Here is a 19,578-nt window from a genome sequence, read left to right as displayed (position 1 = left end):
TCCAAGTGGGCTTTGGCTTTTGTAAGTGCATACTTGGAAGATGTATCTGTATTCCTTCCCAGTTACTTGTTCTCAAATCCATCTTCTATATAATTCCTTTTTAATTTTGAGTCTTGTTAGGAAGCCTTTGTTCATCCATGCAGGCTTCCCAGCATTTTTGCTTGACTCCCTACTATTCTTATCCCCCTCCTTCTCCTGTGCTAGCCCCACCCCTTGCCCTACTCCCAACCCCATCTGCAGAGTGCGGTTGAACATAACTTGGCTAGAGCACAAATATGTGCTCTGCTGCTGCCCATGGTACAACAGAGAGGACTGGGAAACCTGGCTGGAAGGCAAATGCTATCTAGAATTAAGAATGGAATTGATGGAACACACAAAGACCCCTGTAAGCATGGGACTGGTTTGTTTTCCAGGGGGGCGGGAGAGTAGCCAACCTAAAAAATAGTTTCAATACAATAACTAAAAAAAAAGTCAAATAACTATGGAGTTGGATTCAGATTTTAAAACACTCCATGGAAGCCAGCTGCAAATACAAGTTTCATATTATCAGTACTTTAAGTCCTGCCAACACTTTCATCCCAGGGCAGACTGCAAAATGCTATGTGGCACTTGGGAACAGTTCTTCACATATAAGGAGGTGTCTTTGGAGATTTTCAAGACAAAGGCAAATTGCTACACTTAAAAAAGAGAGATTACACAATGTCATAGCTCTGATGTACCATTAATTAAAAATGCAAACCATCATTTATTAATATGGCATAGTAAAAAAATGCCAGTAGCTACCTTTGTTCTGTGTGGTCTTACTACACACTAATAAAATGAACTTGTAAGTACTGTCCTATTTTCATTAGTCAATGATTACATTGAATCATCTGAGAGGAGGGGAAACGGAGCAAGGGAGAAAGGCAGCTAACATTTCCCTCCTCTCCAAGAAGTAATAACCAAATGCAGTAATTAGTAAAAGTTTCATACATCCATACGAGCCCATTTTCTCCTCATAGAAGAAAATGCATGGCTAAGAAGAACCACTGCTTCTCAACACAAACATTTCCATTTTGACAACTGCAGACCGAATACACAAGCAAAAAATAAACACTTTTGAAAATTTACTCACTTGTGAGAGTCATATAGACATCTAGCCAGACACTTCACAAGCCACAGATAATATTTCATGAAGAAATTGTTTAACAAGATGCTTAAGGAGTTGTGTCCAGAAACTCAGTGCTGGATGGGACACCTGTCCAAGTCCAGTTCAGATCCTTCCGATCATAGGTGATGATAAAACATAACCCCCTTCCCTAAATTGAGAAGTTTGAGTTTAGTTTGAGTTAGAATACAGAGAGTACAAGACATGACCTTAATAAAACAATCCAGCAGCAATACAAATGTATTGAATGCAAAGAAAATAATTTTTATCTTAAGATGGCAAGTGAAGCAGTGGATAATATTGCACAATGGAATGCATGACAAGTTATTCAAAGTACAACATGCTGTTAAACTTGCTTTGCAGTAACAATATTTAAACTATACCAGATGCATTATATGGTATGGTGGAATTTCATTTAAAAAGTCACTGTCTGAAATAAAATGCCATGCAACATGTTGCCAATTAGCTTTGCAACTTTTAAGACCAAAAAAGAGATTTCGTGGGTTTAGGGACTGATTCCAGATAGAGTTTGCATTACAAAGAACATTGAAACTACAAACTCAAAGGGAACAACAGCAACATAGAGAATACTGTGTAATGATTTTAAACAAAATACTTCAAATTGGTCCAGATATATTTTCAGCTCTGTCTTTGCATATAACAGGTTAATTTAATTACTTTAGGCAATTATGCTCTTTCTGTGCCATAGGAAAACCTAACTCCAACATTCCTATCAGAGCCATATCTTCCAGTGAATACTAATACAGTTACACTGAGCTAGTTTTATTTGTTATTCATACTTCTGTGTTCCTTGCTATGGTTGCAAAAATCTCATATAAATAAAATATTTCAGACTACAACATATTGGTGCAGTGTATTCATGATAAGAACTTAAATTTTATTATTTTATCTTGATTTAGGATTTCCCTTTAGGAAAGTCAAATATTATTTTCTAAGCCTCCATTTTTTTCTTTGTTTTAAGGCCTTAGTTAAAGGTTTTGTACAAGCGCTATTCTAAAGAATTATGTTAACCTCTGATTATTAGCCCAAAGCACTTAAAGAAAGCACATGCAAAGGCCAGAGGCAATCAGATCTGCAGCATGATCAGCAGTTAATATACACAGATACCAAGTGTAGAACTCAATCAAAATATGGAATTTTGTGGTAATTCTACTTTTAAGAAAGCAGATCTATGGGGTTTCCCACTGGCAATCCAAAATGGGACTCCAGCATACCTCCACCTTCAATAATAAGGCATGCCTTGCTACATGAAAACAAATAAATAGTTTTCTCTCAGTCATGTCTCACTCATGCTTGCAAAAAAAATCACAACTATTACACATAGACAGAATTCTGAGCTAGTGCTGTGTTCATGCCTTTATAATACATTAAAATAGCACTGAAAAAAAGGTTTATTTGGAAAGAATATGAAGCCTATACCAACTGTCAGGTAAAATAACATGCATCTTGTTTGCCTAAATTCCTCATCCCCAACTTGCAAGACAGTAACTGATAGCAGCATTATTTATCTTCAATCATACAGTTACATGTGCTGTCAATATTAGTAACATTTCACTACTGAAATGCAGGTGTCTTTGTAACACATAAATAAAATTCTAGGCAGAATTATGCATCATAATTCCCATGACTTTTGATGTACCTGTATATATACACAATCTCAGTCTTAATATTACTAATACATTGTGTAAAAAGCACCACAACCTAGATGACCTAGGAAGACATTTAAATCAACATCTCAGTCAATAATTGTTAAAAAACACCACAGAGAACTCAAACAGTGTAAAATTAAAACATATGCTCTGTGATTGGAAGATGATAACAATCAGCAAGATGACTTAGTGGAGTAGCTTTAATTAAACTAACCTATCTACTATGACACACATACATAACAAAAAAAACACTGTGCTGGTTTGAAAGTAAACCAGCCGAAGAAATGAACCCCACACAAATACCTTGAGAGAGATTTCAGGTCGGAGTTACAATTTGATAAAAGATTACAGTAAATGCAATGATACAAAAAACCTGGCTTACACCCGCAAAGCCAAAGTATAACCTGGCACCTTGTCGGTCAGGATGGTGGCTGCAGGTTTAAGCAGTGGTCCTATGGAAAGTCTGGTCCTCTTGTGGAAGTTTGGGTCCTCCTCTGCATCTGTCCAGTCGTGGTGGCGGCAAGGAGAGACCAAAGCAGGACTGAGGCAGGACCGGAGCTGGCCCACGATAAGCAGCCAGGAGATTGGCAGCGGCAGCAGCAGGAGGAAGCTTTCCTTCTGGGAGAAAGCTCTCTATATCACCATCCACCTCCTGTCCTCCAAAACCCATGCCGCTGTAATGGCAAATGCACCATGAGCAGGTAAATCCTACAGAGACCACTGAGGCAGCTGAGTCCAGCACACTCTAGAAGGTATTTTTAAGCTTGGCTCCCACAAGCACGAGAATCTCTCCGATCTTTTTTTGCCAATCCTCTGTGTCCTTGGAGACATCACACCAGAGGTCTCCGAGGTGAGGTTTGGCATTCTCACAGCACTTCCTCACCTCTTCTTGTTGTTCCTCTGTGCTGTGGTGGATCTCAAATTTGTAGAAGAAAGCCCAGGCACCCCCCAGGTCAGTCTTATCTTCATTGTCCAGTGGAACCACACTCTGGCCTTGGTTATTTTACACTCCCTCCAGAACAGCTTGGCCACAGCCAGCAGGACATGTGGGTCTTGTTCACACTTCCGAGAGCATCCACACTCCTGGTCTTTCATTGTGGTGCGGCCATAGGTTAGCAAGCATAGTCCTGGGAGGGATGTCCTTGCTAAGGGGTGCTTACAGCTTCCTCTGGGAACTGATAGAACCTATCATCTGGCCAGTTTGAATATGGACAATCCTCTAAGCCACTTAAAGTTGTGACCACCTCTGTGATCCACATTTAAGAATAGGCAAACTCCCCCCCCAAGCTCTCTCTCGTTTCCGGCGCTGGCACAGGTGGCTGCGGGCCCCGTGTGGGGGCCAGCGGGCCCGGCCAGGCCCTGCTTGGGCCAGGCCGGGCCGGGCCACGGCCATCCTGGAGCCATGGACCTGTTCCAGCCATGGAACCCCCCCACTGCCTTGCTGTGGGCAGCTGGAGCGGCTCGGCTCTCCCCCCTCTCCACTGCGATAAGAAACATTCAACATTCCAGCTGCAAAGCTGCAAGGCCGAGGTGAGATTAACCCTTTTACTGCTGTGAAGAGCTGAAACCTGAGGGAAGAGAGAGAGGAGATGCTTAAAGCTGAAATTCTGTTGTGAAGCTATGATATATCAGAGTATCCCGTTGTAATTTCATGAAGATATGGGGGGTGGAGTGTTCAGCTCGTAAGCAAAAGCACCTGCGCCGAGATAGGCAGATGCTGACGCAGCTGTAATTTCATGAGAAGTTTGGACAGGGAGAGATGAACCAGATGAGGACTTTTGCTCCAAACGGGAAAGGAGAAAACCTCAGTTCCTAGAGATGCTCCCAGAGATAGTCCTAAAGATGAAGATGAGGAAGACCCTTTGCTCCCAGGGAAGGAGAAGGGCCTCTGTTTTTTGTTTCTGAATGGCTCAACTTTAAAATTGTACCCCAAAAAACTTCAAGAGTGGACCCTCGAAAGCAGTTGTGGGAAAAGCTGCAAGTTGGGGAAGGGACTCACATGCGAGCAGAGAGACTCCTCTTCCTAAATGGACTGAACAATATTTGGAAGAGGGCGGCTGTCTCGTTGTGATACTGTTTTCATAGCACGAGCAAGAAGAGACTTCTCTTTCTAAATGGACTGAACAAGGTTGTTATGGAAGTGGTAAACAGACTGAACTTCTTAAGGGTTGTCTTTTTACATTGTCAGTGGGAGAAGGGAAAAAGGTGGGGGGAGGAGGAGAGTTCTGAAGGTGGTATAATTTTTTTTTCTTCTTTTAGGTCTGTTAATAAACTTCTTTATATTCTTTCAAGTTTGGTGCCTGCTTTGCATTTCTCCTAATTCTTATCTCACAGAAGATAAACAGTAATGAGTGTTTTGGACCAAACCACTACACTGCACTTCAAAGAAAATTGCTTCTGACCAGAGGATTCCTGAGTTGGGGCACTCTTGCAGTACCTTGGCCATCAGTGTGTTTGCAATGTTCTTCAATCCAGCTCTGTATTCCAACTGCACAAACTCCAACCAGAGATCTGGATTCTTTGGATTCTTCAGGCGAGACTTTTCCAAGATGGCTCTTGCTCTAGTCAACTGCCTGACCTTCTCCTCCAGCCTGGACAGTAAAAGCCACAGGGGTATGGAACTGGGGGCACTTCTTCAACCCTTGATTATAAGCCTCCCATGCTTCCTCTACCAGCTCTTTTTGCTCCTCATTTTATCCTTTCATAATCCACAGTTTGAGGAAGTCCTCAGAGTGCTTCAAGCCTTCCTCACAGAGCTCCTGGACTGCAGTAATGTTCCCAAGCACCCATTCCAACTTCACAGGTTTCATGAAGACCCTTGCTGTGGGGACACTGCTGTGAGCCTTTGCCAGCAGTCTCCTTGCTCTTTCATATTCACTGCTCTCTGACTTAAGCTTCACAGCAGCCAGCCAGATATCCTCACTGTTAGGGTTGCCCTGGAAAGCCAGGGCCAAGATGCTTCTGGCTGCTAGCACATCTCCCACTGGCCACTTAGATTTAGCTCCCATGAGCCACAGCACTTCTGCTTTGGGACGGTGAGCAAAAGCTCTCTGCAAAAGAGCCTTCAAGGATTCTCTGGTTCCAGGGTTCTTCACAAAGTAGGCAGCTTTCAGCCACACAGTCTTCTTGCTTGGGAAAACTTGCCAGACATAGACATGAATGGCTCGGGCACACTCCAGAGCACTATGAGCAACACAACTCTCTGCATCTTCCATCCAGTTGTGTTTCTGATCTTCTTCCTCGATCCCAATCCCAATCACAGCTCGCATGATTGCCTGGCATGTAGCCACACTTACAGCTTTACCACATTACTCAGCATCTTGTATCTGGTGCTCCCTGTTGAATTTCACACTGTTAGACCTAAGAGATGTGATGTCTCTGTAAATTATTTTCTCCACCATCTGGGTGTTTCCATTGGCTTCCTCCAGTTTGGCAGCATTAATGCAGATGTGACAATCCATCAGGATATTCTCCTGGGCTTTGTTAAGGACTTTATGAGCATTTTAATATGTCTCCAGACTTCCCAGCACCAGCCACAGTTCAGCACTGGTTGGACAGCACTCCACAGCATGGCTCAGCATGACCCTGGCATCCTCAGGTTGCTCCAGCTCCATGGCTGCTTTCCACAAATGCAGCAAGTTTGGAACACACTCAAGGGCTTTCCTAAGCACACGTTTCTTGGCATGGATATCCATCTCCTGGCGTAGCTCTGCTACTCTGATACAGATCCAGAAAGACTGTGGAAGGTACCGGACAGCCTGGGCCACAACAGCCTTGGCTGTATCTCCAGGCTGTAGCCAAGCAGCTTCCAACCAAACATCTTCAGTTTTAGGGCACATCTCTGTTCCTTTCATGATGTGCTTTCAAGCCATCTGGAGTTTTCCAGTGACCTCCTCCAGTTGGGCTGATGCTATCCAGGCTGGTGGATGATGAGGATTGGTCTCTTGGACAGATTTAAGGAATAAACAGGCTTTTTTGATATCATCAGTATCTCCTCTGCATGTGGGAATCATGGAATTCAAGTCTGTCAAATATCCTTTTGGGTCCACTACAGTCTGGCCACTCACAGAGTCTGACATCTGGTTTAGCCTCATATCTATCCAGGTGCTCCTGGCTTGGCCAATATTCCTCATATCCAATTCACCTGTCCCAAGAGTCATCAAGCCTGGTGTCATTCTTCCTGGGTATGGTGTATTCAATCCCCCTGGATATGGACTATTCAATCCACCAAACTGTGTATGGTGTGGGTCCGTGGAAGTATGATTCTCCCTGTAAATGCTGACTGTAAATGCTTTGCAAAGAAGCTGTCAGGGACAGGAGTCAGCTTCTTGTTCCAAGGATTCCTCTGATGCTTGTTCCTGGCATCACCAACCTCTGGAATACTCAGCCACTCCTCCTCAGGAACCTCTGCTAACTTCCGTTTCAAGTCTGAGAACTGCTGCCGAGTTTTAGGTTGTTCCATATGGTATTTTCCTACTTCCTCTTTTTCTTTTTGTTCTCTTCTTTCTTTTCTGTGTTCATCCATCCTGTTATCCAAAGCTGCATCAATAGCATCTGCTTCCTCATCGTCTTTTTCATAGGGGCTGCTTGAGAACAGGCTCCCAGCGCAGCCATTGAACTCATCATAATTGGTGTCATTCAAGTTCTCATCTTCATCATCCACTATCTGGTTCTGCTTCATCTGGTCCCCCACAGTTCTCTTCCCCAGCAGGGCGTCCACAGGGTCATTGGCATCACAGGGTCATTGGCATCACAGGCAGGGCTGATGTCAGAGCGCGTGGTGAAACCTGTGGCTCCGCGGCCCAGCCCTGGTATGGAGCCCAGCGGTGTGGGCACACCCAGGAACAGCCTTGTCTTGTGGCAGTGGTGTTCCAAGTCTGCAAAGCGCCCAGTTTATACATGGTCAGGTTCAGGCAGGAATGTCCAGTGCCTCCCCCAGAGTGGGGAATTTCACAATGGAATGATGTAATCCTGTGAGTCATAGGATATTTTTGGGAGTCCTTGATGGCCTAGGTCATTACAGCTGCCCAGTGGGGCTGTTGAGCCATTATGGCCCATTGGCAGAGATGACCCCCTTAGTCTGGGTGTAGTTATCATGTCTGAGTCAATTTGTGAGACAAACACTACCTTGCCATGCAGGGTTTGCCTCTTTCCCTTATCAAATACCCAGCTTGTAGCCTGAGGGTTGTGTGTGCACTGGGCAGCTGTTGCAAACAACCCACCGTTAACAGTTCATCAGGAATAATGCAGATGGGAGTAGAATACATACTTTGGTTACACCTCACATTGTAACCCAGGACACCCACAGAGCTGACAGTGCTCCTGTTTGCAATCCAAAAAACAATAAATTAAAAAAAAAAAGCTAACCAGGAAAGGACTAATATTTCTGTGACACAGATTTTAATGATGAATACTAGAGACAGAGTTTACAAAAGTTTGCCTTTAGGGACAGTTATAAAGAATTAACAGTAGTTTTTAATATCTACTAGTATGAATCCCAGGGATGAATTCCTGAAAATGTTTCATTTTTGAGTTACATATACTGCTACAGCTGATCTCATAGAGTGACAGGGCTCAGGGATATCCTTTTTCAAAGTCATCCACAGTGTTTTAGCTAGGAGAAGAAAGCTTTCTATAAATGAATTAGAACTTAACACAAAACGGTGAGTTCGCCTTCATCTCTTTCTTAAGTTTAAATATATTGAAATGCTCATTTTCTTTGAAAGCACTGGATTTTAGCCTCCCTTCATTTTCGCTTTGAGATACTCAGATGAAAGGCTTTGGTTTAGGGTCCATATTGGGACCAGTGTTATTTAATATCTTCACTAATGACATGGATGAAGGGATCAAGTGTACCCTCAGCAAATTTGCTCATGACACCAAGCTGAGTGGTGCAGTTGACACACCTGAAGGACGGGATGCCCTCCAGAGGGACCTGGACAAGCTTGAGAAGTGACCCATGGGAATCTCACACAGTTTAACACAACCAACTGCAAGGTGCTGCAGCTGGGCTGGGATAAGGCCCAGTATCTATCCAGACTGGGGGATGAAGGGATGTGGAGCAGCCCTGCCCAGAAGGACCTGGGGTTGCTGGTGATGAGGCTCGACATGACCCGGCCATGTGCACTCACAGCCCAGAGACCCAAACGTGTCCTGGGCTGCACCAAAAGCAGTGTGGGCAGCAGGGCAGGGGAGGGGATTCTGCCCCTCTGCTCTGCTCTGGTGAGAGAGACCCCACCTGGAGCATTGCATCCAGCTCTGGGGTCCCAGCACAGGAAAGACATGGACTGTGTCATTTCTGTTTAATGAGGCTTAATATTTAACATATTTATAAAAACAATATTTCTGCAATAACCTCATGGCAGCTATGGTTTTGTTCTTCTTTCTTTCCCTATGTGTTTCTGAAGGTTTTAGAGTACTGCTTAACACCTAATCTCTATCTTCACACTGTCATCCAATGACCCTACAATTCTTATCCAGAATAATGTAATTTGTTTAGACTCACCATTACACATGCATAGCTGCAGTTAAGTTCTTCATATGCATTGGTTCATCCATACCAGTATGAAATACCCTTATCATTTCATCATCCAAATAGTCTATATTGCAAAATCCTTGGGCAACTTTTGGCAGTTCAAGTAAATAACTTTTTTTAATACATCAATTTTTCATCCCTCTTCCATGCCTTTCTCTCCTACCTGGAGGGTTAGTTGCCATTCCCCTCTAAGTCTCAAAAATGGGTATTTTACACATTCTGCATGGCATACACAGCACATGTGACATGTATAACCATCACGCAAATCATCATGACTGGAAAATCTGATGATAGCAAAGCACTAGGTTAGATGGGCATGACATGAGATTAAACAAGTGGCTGACAAACAGAATAGAAACACTCAAGTAACACCTGATTTAAGAATATTGTTGGTTCTCATGATAAAATATGAGGAGCACCCGTGAGAATCATCTCTCCTCCTTCCAGCTCTATTTGTCTAGAAGGTGCACTACCTAATGGACAAGGACTTCACTGCAGTCACCCATACTTTTGTTCTTTACTAATTAAATTGGCATCGAATGATGATCAGCAAAAAGGCACGTCAAAGTTCAAACAGATGCAATGCTGAGTCAAGTGCTCACACGAAACAAGCACCAGAAGTGCAGGCATTGCACTAATATTTATCTGTTCTTCGGTAAAATACAAAGGGTTGGTTTTGACCTATGAAACCCTTTACCGTCTCGGTCATTACCCCCTTGCAGACTGCTTTTCTTGTCCTCTTTTATCTCAGTAATTCAGACAAGAGGGTTGCATTCACCTGGGCATTCTCACTGAAGGGCACTTCAGTCCAGAAGCTGATAAAGCTTTAATGCATGTTGAGCAGCTTATCTATTTTCCCAGGACTTCTTAGGTGAGAAATAGAAAGCATCTCAGGAGGAGTGAGCTGCTGAAGATAAAAAACTTCGGAAAGGACAAGAGAAAAAAAGCCTCTTCCACATACTATTAAAAACACTTCTACCAAATGCAGTTAGTGGTATAGCTACTAGTAGCACAGCTACTGCAGCTTAAATGTTCACAGAACACCCATCCTCAGAGAGTATTTCACCTAAGTAGATTTTTTCCTCCCCAAACCATTTCTTTTCATACTTCTAGAGCTGAACCCCATTACAACATGTTCTAAAATACACTCCCTATTGTCCTACAATCTTACTAAGTAGAAGAACATGGATTTTCATGTGATGGAGCACAGTGGCTACAGAGGGCTGGGACAGATTTATACATCAAGAGATTTATTCAAGAGCAAGTATGTGGCCTATAAAAAAAATTCAAGGAGCCTCCAAAGTTTTAATAATTTTTAAAAGAGAAATATACTCATTTCAGAGAGGGGAAAAGAATTTTCCTTACCTTGTTTCAGATTTTCATTAATTTCTTGAAAGGAAATTTTAAAGGAAACATGCTGTTTTAGTCTAACGAATTCAAATCCGAATGAAACTTCTTTTGGGTAAATAACATGGAAAAATACATTGATTAATTTATCTAGCTTATATCTATCTCTCTTGTATCAAGCTAAAGAATCCTATTACATTAGGAAAGAGAAAAATTAATGTCTATGACAAAAAAGGGGAATGATTCCATAAAACTGACAGGTTGAAGGTTGTGAATGGACATCTTCTTCCACTTAAATCCCTGCTACAGGATTTGCAGCACAATATTTCCAATCAAAAACTCTACAACACACTGAAAATTTAGTTTTACATGAGACCTCTATGTAGTACTGGGGAGTGGGAGGAGTGTGCCTCCAAACAGTGAGAGAAATATGGACAGAGATGGCCTCCAAAATGAGAGGCTCATCATCTTTCCAGGGATTGGAGTAAGGCTGACTGGCTGATATTTCCCTGCATCCTCCTTGTCGCCCCTTCCAAAGGTCTGGATGATGTTTGCTTTCTTCCAGTCTCTTGGACTGATTATCATGACCTTACAAAGATTATCATGACCTTACAAAGATGATCATGACCAGCCTCCCTGTGGTGTCTACCAGCTCTCTCTTCCATTCATTGATGCACTAAACCCACTTGCAAAATCTTCTGGGGGAAAAAACAAACCTGGTACTATATTTAATTTCAGATTGATTTAGCAGATGATTACAATGAAGATTATTCTTACTGTACCATAAAACAAAGTCAAATCCCCTTAAAGCAATAACTCCCACAATTTTAAGATGTTTCATGACTATCTACATGCAGTTAAAATTATAATAATGTATTGTATCAGGTATTTTCTTAACAGAAATCTTACCTTTTTTCTAGAAAAGAACAATAAATTCTCAAAAAATGAGACACTATCATCTATACGGTTCATAGATGAAACTATACAGCAGTGAACACACTTTCTTAGAAACTTCTTGTATGAAGTAGAGTCAGTGATACCTGATTATTCTGTTGTTCTTCCAAATAGTAAGATGTCTTCTTAATTGATACTTAAAAATAAAATTAGCATTGCACTAGCACCTTAGTCATTAAATAGGTGTTCACTCTACTAGACTCTTAATAGACAGAGAAGCAATTTTTTTGTTCACAAAACCCCCTACAGCATCAGGAGCAAAACAAAAGTTTTAACATAAAACCAATAGTGCATTTAATTACAAATGGTAAGTGGAAAAAGAGGTCTAGAACAGAAGAAGCATCAAAACATATAAATTATGATTCCCCTAGAGTGTTTCAAGGACACACTGCAACCTAAAGTTTAACTGAGGAAAGATTTGAAGGCCTCAAAAATGTAAATGCTGCAGAACACTTCTTTTGAGGTACAATTTCCAACAGAAGTGAGAGAGCCTTTATGCATAAGGTACTTCAGCATAAAATTATGGCTGCTGTCTGACAAAATTTTAACAAAAATGACTGAAAAAATCCTTAAATGCTTTTAGAACTTATATTATTGAGGGCTTATATGTCAAATAGAATATCTGTCTGTTCTCAGAAAATGTTCCAGAAATAATTTAAAATGTAAAAAGACAGTACTAGCAGAAACAATTACTAAGGCAATAAAAATTCAGACAAGAAGAATTCAAACAAAGATTCCACTGAAGCCACAGTGATAGAAAAAAACCAACAAAAGATCACTTTAAAATGTCTTATGGCTGCCTTTGAATTCATATGCCACAGATCTGACACTTCCAAAATAAACAGTTTCTATTTGAAATGTTGCAATAAAAACACACATCTCCTACTCTATACGTATACCAGAGGTGTTTATATTCCTGGGGAGTCTCATTAACCTCGGTGCAACCAGTATGTTGAGAGATAAACACACAAAAGGCTGGTTGTTCTTTAACTACCCATGACAGCATGAACCACCAATTACAATACATGCACAGATGGCTAATTGGTTTTATCACAGTTTTCACAAGTCTGGGAAGAGGGACACCACCTTTCTCAATTTCTCTGAAGGTTAGTACCAGCAGCACAGAACCAATTCATGTGTTGGGACCCCTTGGGTCTTGTTGCCCTACTTGGTCAAACAAAAAATAAAGAATTGTATAGTAGTTTACATGATGTAGTCAATATCCCTGATTAAATTTTAAGTGGGTCTTCAGTACACACACTGATTTTATCTCAGTTGCTTATGAAATGCTAAGAAGATTGTCACATAAATGACAAATTCTAAACATTTCAGAACAAGAATGAAGTTTACAAGACTCACAATTAAGTTGTAAGTAAGTGCAAGAAACAGTCTTCAAGGTTAAAGGTAAATTTTAACAGGGCATTTTGGTTCAAATCTATTGCATGTAACATTGCTTCATTCTCTAAAATACCTGGTGATACAGATCTCTGTCAGCTATACTGAGAGAGACTAGATCACAGGCTTCTGTAATTAATTTAAACAGCGACAGCAGTAACAGCTTCCATCCCAAAATCAGCTGTGTGTAAGTTCTGCATATCAGTGAGTTTCACATCTATTTGCTGAAACAAAATAGAGAGACTGAGGACTCCACAGAGAGATCTGAATTCCCAAAAGGACCTCCAAATATTAGAGATCATCTTCTCCCACAGTCCTAGACTCTGGCAAGGCACATTCTCCCTAAAACCTGCTTCTGATACTGCCTTTGCTCCTAGCCCTCCATACCCACTCTCATGCTTTTACCACCATGCATACTCATACACACCAATGTGCTTTCCCAACATCTTCCAATATCAAAGATATTTTCCAATATCTTTGACTCCTACAAATTCCTTATTAGGCTCCTTTTTCTTGGAGAATATTTCACGTTCCATCTTTCATATATTAGAAGCACTGAATATATTCAGGGAAAAAACAGTATCCTTGCCCTCACAGTCTCCAGGCACCTCAGCTTATTGCCTGAATCCTGAGGGGATATGTTGCAGGAGCAGTCTAACTCTGTCCCTTTCCAGAAGGAAGCTCCTTCTTGTGCTTTAGCACATGCACGGGTAGGTTAGCACAAGTCCTATAAGGAATTGCAGTGTTCATTTACAATATGAAATCCTAGAAAATTTCAGTTATGCTTTAACAAGTCTCTAATATGCATTAATTAAGAGTATTTTCAGCATGCCAGTTTCAGGAAAAGCTGGATAAAATGACAAAAGCAGAAGAAAAATTGGTTTGGGAATAAAGTTTAGCCCTTGCCAAACTTTAAGGGTTTGAGAAATTGAGGATATGTCATTTCTAAAATTACAAATCATTCCTACACCTCCTTAACTTTCCTGAAAATTGGCATCTGCTAAGTGATCCTGCAAACAGTCTGGCTTGCAGAATGCACGTGCTATCAAGTCAGGAGAAGAATAGTTCTGTGACTCTGCCACTTCATTCCCCTAAAGCTCAACTTTTGAGAGGGTGGGGGGCAAGCTATCATGGAATATTAAGATGCATAATATGGCATAAACAGTAGCAAACAACACAGATCAAGTGTATTCCTGGGGTCACTTTTGAGAAATATTCATTTACATTTTTTAATTGCTGCTTTTCATTTCAAACCCAGGTAATATAAACAACATTAAGCCTGCCCTTATCAAACAGCTGTTCTTTAAGCAAAATCTGAAGTAATAGAAATGAATACTAATTAGAGGTATGAACCCATTTCCATTAAATGCACTAGGGAGCCTGTATATTAGTATTAGAACAAAACACCTAACAGCAGACTTCTAAAAATGCAAATAAAAACCAGACAAAATAAAAAAAATCACTCTGTCATGTAAGCATATAGTTAAAAACCCACAAACCTGGGTCTTCCTCTAGCAAAGGCCAATCCATGAAGATACAGGTAACAGAACAATTAGTACACACATAGTGTGAAAAAAAAGACCACCACAAAATAAAGCCAACCCTCAAAAAACAATCAAAAAATCCTCAAAACAAACACACAAGAATTTGTATTTGAAGGGCTACATGCATTCCATGAATCACACATTACATATAACTGGCATACTTTAATTCATGTAAATCCTTTCTGAACTAACCCAGATGTTAATGTAAGTTTGGCATAAGTCCAACTAACATATTAATATGAAAAAAATTATGACTACTCCTCTTGTTCTTAAAGTAAACAATTACATCTCGGGAAAAGGTAGGGTGGTGCACAGTTACCTGTTAATTTGCAGTGCGATATGTGGTTTTTCATAATAAAGTATCTTTAGAGCAGAACCAAGGATCAGAAAAAGGGCTTTTCCACAGACTGTCTCCTGAAGGCTTTTATACTTAAAACATCAGAAATAAAATGCTCTTTCACAAGAAGGTGCCAAACTTCAGTCTTGGCAAAGATTCATTTCATTATTTTGACCAAAAGGCTAAAAAAACCACACCAATCCAAAAAACACATTAGAAAGGATAAAATTTCTCTTCATCTTTGTATTTTCAAGGCCATCCTCCCTAATACCCTAACATCTGAATATCTTCAAGATGTGCTAGGAAATCTATCTTCAAAATCCACTGAGAAAAATACTAATTTCCTTCTCTGTCAGATGGAAAATTAAGGCTCAGATGTTTAATAACTTGCCAAAAGCATCACAGCACTTTCTCTGCCAGAAGAAACAGTATTTGAATACAGGTTGGTTCTGAGGTTAAAAGTACTGTGAAATCTAATGCATTCATTTAGTCCTGGCCTTTTATACACATTTTATTCTGCTATCATGTTGTCAAATTCCAATGAGAAGATTTCCTTCAATGTCACTTTAATGTCTTCCATGCAATAGAACAACCTTAGGGTTTTAAGGTTACTTTGGCCTAACACCAGCATCAGCAATTAGTATTAAAGACATGAAATAAAATTAGACTGAGGCATTGTGCACTATACCATAAACACGTCATCTTTACTCCCTCCTTTCACGTCTTCCTTCTGAAAACATTGCCTTCACTCACTGTAATCTATTAGGATATGCTTCTATCATGACATTCCCTCTAAAAAGGAAATTATGTTTCTTAGTAAGTGCTGAACTGCAACTGATTGCAAAGCAGCCATGACTACAGAACACTTGCAATATTTTTAAAGCTATAGAATTCACTCATGCCACAACTAGAGCAAACACTTCAAACAAAAAGTGCTGTAATTCACTCAACTTAATGGGAAAAGTAATGCCATTATGGAAATGTGTGGACATTGCACATAGTGCAGGGCCAGTCAGCAGTGCTTCATCTCCAGAATGTCTTGACTCCTTGTAGGCATTTTTAAAACACATATTGTTTAGTCGATATTTTTTTTAATTTGTACTAGAAAGACTTCATAGTTGTGATTTAGAACAAAAATATAGAAAGCAGCTCTTCAAATTTAACTCAGTCGATGAGCTTCCTGTATCCCTAACTGCATCCCTAACTGGACACACCTACAGACACACACACGGACATCTGCACACCCAACAGTCACTCAAATTTAAATTATTTCAATCTTAATTCCTAGTCTCTATCATATTTCATGTTAAACATGTTAAGAAAAAAAATACTTTTCTCTGTCTGTTCTCAGAAGAACTAACACTGCCCTTTCTCCCAAAATTTTCAGAAGAATATGAACACTGCCTGACTTTAAGTCATCAAAAATTTAGCTTAGCCTTCATGAGTAGCTACTGCAGGAAAAAGGCTCCAAAGAAAGGCGCTGACAAATCCAGATATAAGTAATATTTTCATGGTTACTAATGACAGTCAGAAATCAGCAGAAATGCATTGCATTGAGCTCCCAAGAATTAGCATTAGTGGATCAGCATAAATATAGGCAATAAATTTGCAAAGTGTAATGAGGTTTCAGAAGACAAATAGGAATGCACATGACTCCAGGCTTTGTTTCACCTCCCTCACAACTGTAGAAGTCATGACTTTACTTATCAGTGTACATTTTATATAACCTGCATGGTAGACTCAGTTCTTAGGGAGGAGAGGGTTGTATTTTCTTTTTTTAAATTGCTTTTATTCATGTAGGGTTTCTTGTTTTTACACAAACAGAAACATAGATCAGACATGGTTACATAAGAAGCAAAAAAGGTCATAATGGGAAAACGTTCTACAATAAGTACATAATTTTGTTGAGAAATGGCAGCACTGAATGAACATAATTACAAGTGTTTTCTTTACTTTGTTCTATAAAAAGAAAATTACCTCCAAATGCCTGTTCTCAGACCCATCAGCTGTTGGCTTCTTTGATGAGCTGTGAGTCCTTTTATTTACAGAAAGTTGTTAGATTTAAGATTTAACCTCACAATCTCTGTATAGGATTTTTTGCCTTCAAGAATAACAGCCACTGGCAGATACAGAAGTTTGTCCTTTCTATGTCCACTGAAAATGAACTATAATCATCCCTTTTAATCAAGTTTAAAAACTTATTTTAGAACTTACTATAAGTTTGTGCCAAAGAATTGTCCTTAAATGGCTACATAGTATCAGTTGGTAATAAAAGAACTGGTTTCAACTAACTGGAAGTGTTCTATTAAGTTTGCAACTTCTTTCAAGCAAGAAATACACAATGATGAGCTTCAGTGATTACATATGTATTCATATTTTCAATTTACATTTTAGTGTTAAAAACCAAGCAATCGAGGTCCAATAAATAGAAATTATTTCCATATCATTTGTTTTAAGCACCATTTAGAAGGAAACTGGAACTAAAATTGATTGATACCATGATTTGGGATGTTTGAGTAAATAAAACCATTTTAAATAGTAGAAAAGGAGTAACACAAAAATAAAATTCATCTTCTAAAAAGTACATCATTGTCTGCAGTTATTAGAAATTAGAAAAGCTCCTCATTGATATTTTTTGGTGATGGAAGAATTGGTATGTGTCATCTCTCCAGGCTCATATTTGCAGATACACTGAAGATGAGAACAAAGCATCCTGATTTTCAGCTACCAGCTAGCTTCCAGTCTCTGAATGAACTAGCTACTGAATTAAAAAAAAAATTGTTGAAAATTTTCATTCTGCAGAAATAACTATTACTGTCTAAAACTGATTCAACATTCAAGAGGTTAGCAGTCTGGCTTGAAACTTCAGCAGAAGAGTATTTCTTACCCCACCCAATTAAACTTTTAACTTTTTTTGTTTTCCAGTCAAAACTATTTTGAATCATAGTGCTTTAAAGATAAGTCATAACATTACAAAAAAGTAAAATTTAGAATTTTTTTCACTCATTTGTCTTTAAAACGCTTTTCTACCATCCTATCTATTTGCATAATGCTAAGTTAGTTTAGTCGTATAAGAACGTACATACAATACTTTTTCATGGCATGTTTTGATGCTACCAAAAATACAGAGAAAATCTTCTGCTCCACTGATTTCACTGCAGTCCCAAGTAAACTACATTCTGCATTAGTCTATTTGTTGTATCAGAGCTTACCATTAAAACATTAGCTCCGTTTTTCATAATCAATTAATAACGGAAGTATAGAAATACTTCCTCTAATCATTGCAGCTAGACAAGTGTTGCACTCCTATCTGACTCTGAAGTCCCTGTGTCACTGCTTGGTGCTGCCAACTGCTCTGTGGTAGCGCTCCAGCTGCTTCCTCATCGCACAGCTGGCGCAGTCAAAACCCTCTGCTTGCATCTTACCCACCCAAGTGGCTGGCATCCCAGGGGATTAGGCTGTTCCTGCGCACAGAGCAGATAGGAATGTTTCGAGGACCTGACACTCACCTTCCAAATCACTGATTCAAGTCACTTATCTAGTCTCCTGCTCAGAAACACATTATTGAGACCTGCCATTTGACAGAGCATGCCATAGGAAAACCATAGCAAACTGGGAACACTTATTTAGTTAAATGGACTAACATGTGACAAGAGCAGTCTGCACTAGTCTGTAACATGGGGAAATGGATGGCAGTAAAACTAGCAAAAAAAGTAGGATAGATTAAAAAGGGCTGAAGCAATTTTAGCAGATGTTTACTAAGGGAAAGCTCAAGGGACACAAGCAGTGAAGGTAAAAATGCCAAAAATAATTTTTAAAAAAGAAGTAAATTTTAAAAAGGAAGGCAACACTTGGCAAGGAGAGGACTGGTAGATGGATGCAATCAGATTCTGTAGACATCTGAAGCTAAGATCTTGAGGTTTAAAGTAAAGTAGGAATAAAAAGGCTTTCTCCTAAAGCACACCCAATGCCAATTTCCTTGTTTCACTTGAAGAAAGATACTGCAGTGTTGTATCAGAGAAATCAAAGCTCAACACCATATGTATGAACCCCCTTTATCTGCAAGACTTAAAAGACTTCAAAACCCCCTAACTCACATAAAGGTGACATTATCAGCCATTAGACAAAAGCCAGCCTGAGTTTAAGGCATGCAGACTGCTGGAAGAAAACCATCAGCTGCCACAGAACACTACCATGTAAAGAAATTTCACCTTTAGTTTAGAAATTGTGGACACCTGGTTTTCATTATTTTTCTGAGTAAGAGAAAGGAACATTAAGCTCCTGTCCTTCATGACTCTTCATTGAAGAGTCATTCTTCAATTAACAATTTGATATACTATATTCTGGAGCTTTACAGGATTTGTTTCAAGTGGATTCTTCAAGTAGAAGGGCCTTGCTGTGGATGCCAAAGAGGTTTTAACCTGGATGAAAACAAGCCAGAAAGTCACTGTGGCCACAAAATACAAGCAGCAAAGAAACTGCTCATATAAAAGGCCCAGAGGCTCTCCACATTCACACATCAAAATTAACACTTTAAACCATTCCCTGGTAGTTAAAAGCTGAGTATGACACACTGCAAACACTGCAACAAAAGGCATTCTAAACACTTATAGTTTCTATCACATAACAGAGAACTGAAGAAGAAAAAT

The 19,578-nt window shown here is 39.8% G+C and overlaps 1 protein-coding gene and 1 pseudogene across 2 annotated transcripts in view; both read right to left on the bottom strand.

Annotated features, from left to right (window-relative positions):
- Positions 1-19,578, bottom strand: part of CDK14 (cyclin dependent kinase 14) — a gene marked incomplete at its 5' end in the record, with an annotated part of 318,948 nt that overhangs the window by 251,640 nt on the left and 47,730 nt on the right. The gene's annotated exons all lie outside the window — the stretch shown is intronic.
- Positions 3,563-9,534, bottom strand: LOC309573407 (pre-mRNA-processing factor 6-like; annotated as a pseudogene). The gene is made up of 3 exons: positions 9,516-9,534; positions 5,180-7,694; positions 3,563-3,905 (listed from the first exon to the last, which is right to left on the bottom strand). The product of its transcript is annotated as a pre-mRNA-processing factor 6-like (transcript).

Source organism: Coloeus monedula (assembly GCF_965178545.1).
Source record: "Coloeus monedula genome assembly, chromosome: 1".
Taxonomy (NCBI): domain Eukaryota; kingdom Metazoa; phylum Chordata; class Aves; order Passeriformes; family Corvidae; genus Coloeus; species Coloeus monedula.
Note: the sequence above shows the minus strand (reverse complement) of the source record. Positions and strands in the feature narration are given on the sequence as shown.